The following is a 2245-nucleotide window of genomic DNA, read 5'->3' on the forward strand; positions in this document are numbered from 1 at the left end:
GTAGGGATAAACTTGTTGTTTTTTACCCCCAAACTATTTTCTTGGTAGTTTTCTATTGTATTACATTGAAAAAAATATTTGCACAAAAAAAAGTAAAAAAGAAAAGAAAAACAACACAAATTCATTCGTACACATTTTGAGCCCAAAATTTTCAAATTTGATTTTCACTATTTGAATATGTATCTTGTTATTTTTCATAATTTTAGCATAGTGGGAAAACCTCTAACAAAAAAATTTTAAGTTGCTTCCCAATTTTAGGGTTTTAGGTTAAATCTTATTTCCTTTGAACTTTTAGTCTTAAGTATTCATCTGTTTCGGCTTTTTTTGCTTTTATTATGTATCTAGCACTTTATTGTTTCTAGTGTTAGTAGCTACGACGAAAGTTGCATTTTCCTTTCTATGTGCAACTTCCTTCTTCGATGTTGAGCGTCTTTTTTGGCCTCGTAGAGTCTTCAAGTGTGTTTTGTTAGAAAACAACCACCAACATTTTAGAGTATATCGATGTTGATTTTTCTTTAAATTTACATGATCTGATGTTCTTATTTATTTCTTTGCCTCTAAGTGTATGTGTGTGTGTATGTGTTGATTTTTATAACATTTTTCTTTGTATGTATGTTGATTTTTATAACATTTTTCTTTGTTAAGTGTTTGTGACTTTTAGATTTTACAAAATGATAAGCTCTAATGTTTTGATTGCAACAACCCTACTCTCAGAAAGTGTTCACGATGTAGATTATTTTCCCATTGCTCCATTAATTACTAAATTGTACATTGGAAAGCTAGGCATAAAACCAAGTGTCAATTAATGGAGAGATGCTCATAAGAAAAGAAGAGTAAGAATGTTCTCATATCTATTTTAAAATATTGCTAGTATGGTAACAAAAGTCATTGAAATTCCTAATGTTTGATTCGATACCCACCCAAAGAAGAAAGTAAGTTGTGACTAGACCTGTCCATGGGCTGGGCGGCCCGGCCCGGCCCGACGGCCCGCCCGAAACATTGGAGGGTTCGGGTAAAAATATAGGCCCAAAATATGGGCTTGGGCAAAAAACAAGGCCTGCTTAAAATGGGCCGGCTCGCTCAACTTTTTGGCTCGGCCCTACCAATATAATAAATATATATTTTTATTTTTATTTTTAATTTTAAAATACTTTAAAAAATTATTTTTTATTTTAAAATATTTTTTGTGTTTATTAAAAACGGGCCGGGCTGCTCGGTTTATTATTTTTCCAGTAGGCCTGGGCAAAATTTCAGACCCATATTTCGGGCTGGGCCCAGGCCTAAGAGTCGGGTCAAAAATTTTTTCCGGGCCCGGCCCGGCCCATGGACAGGTCTAGTTGTGACTCTGTGTCTATCCTTGATACTTGTCCCAATGATGACAATTGTGAAAGTAAAAATTGTGGTAGTGTACTGAGCAAACATAAAGACGTAGATAACGAGAAATTTTCACAAGAGCTTATGTCTTTTTTATATTCAAAATGTGTAATGCCTGAAATTTCTTAGGTTTTGTTTGTGCAAGTTTGATAAGAAAATGATTTGGTGTGATGGTTATATGTGTTGGTGGTTTGTGGTGGGTTTTAGGTTTGAGTTGCGGATGTTGCAAAATAGAAATAATATGTTTTTGGTTATCGTGCACCTAAGTGATGGTAGTTTATTTGAATTCCAATTATGGATTGGTTGTAAGGATTGAGTTAGTTATTATCCCCTAAATAGTCTCCCACATTTCTTTCTTTTTCCCAGTTTTGTATTTGTTTTTCTTTCTTCTTTTTTTTTTTCTTGTTGCCTCTCTGAGTTCTTTTCCATTGTTGATTTATTTCTTGATTGCGGCTATCGTTCTTTTCCTATGCTTGTGCGTGGTTCCGTTCTCCAATTATTTTTCTTTCAAGAGTAGTGTAAGTTTCGCTAGGATATTTCTTTTTTCTTTAATATCTATTCTTAATTAAGATTTGGTATTTTGGTTGCAAATTCTTATTCAATGTTATGTTAACTATTTTTATGGTTATTAGATAGGTGAAGTTTTGGATAACCAAGTTTCTCCAACAGAGTAAACCTCGTTTTGAACATTGTTCTTCGGGGGTAAGTGTTCGACGTTGATTTTGGGATTATTTTTATCAAAGGAATGTTTTTGATGGATTATTATGTTAAGTGGAGGTAGTAATCGATGTGTTGTGGTGTTATTTGTAGGGTTCATGTGTTTCTGATAGTGTGAGTGATCAACTTCTTTATTAGATGGGTGAAAATAACC

Source organism: Gossypium raimondii, chromosome 2 (genome assembly GCF_025698545.1).
Source record: "Gossypium raimondii isolate GPD5lz chromosome 2, ASM2569854v1, whole genome shotgun sequence".
NCBI classification, from domain to species: Eukaryota; Viridiplantae; Streptophyta; class Magnoliopsida; order Malvales; family Malvaceae; genus Gossypium; species Gossypium raimondii.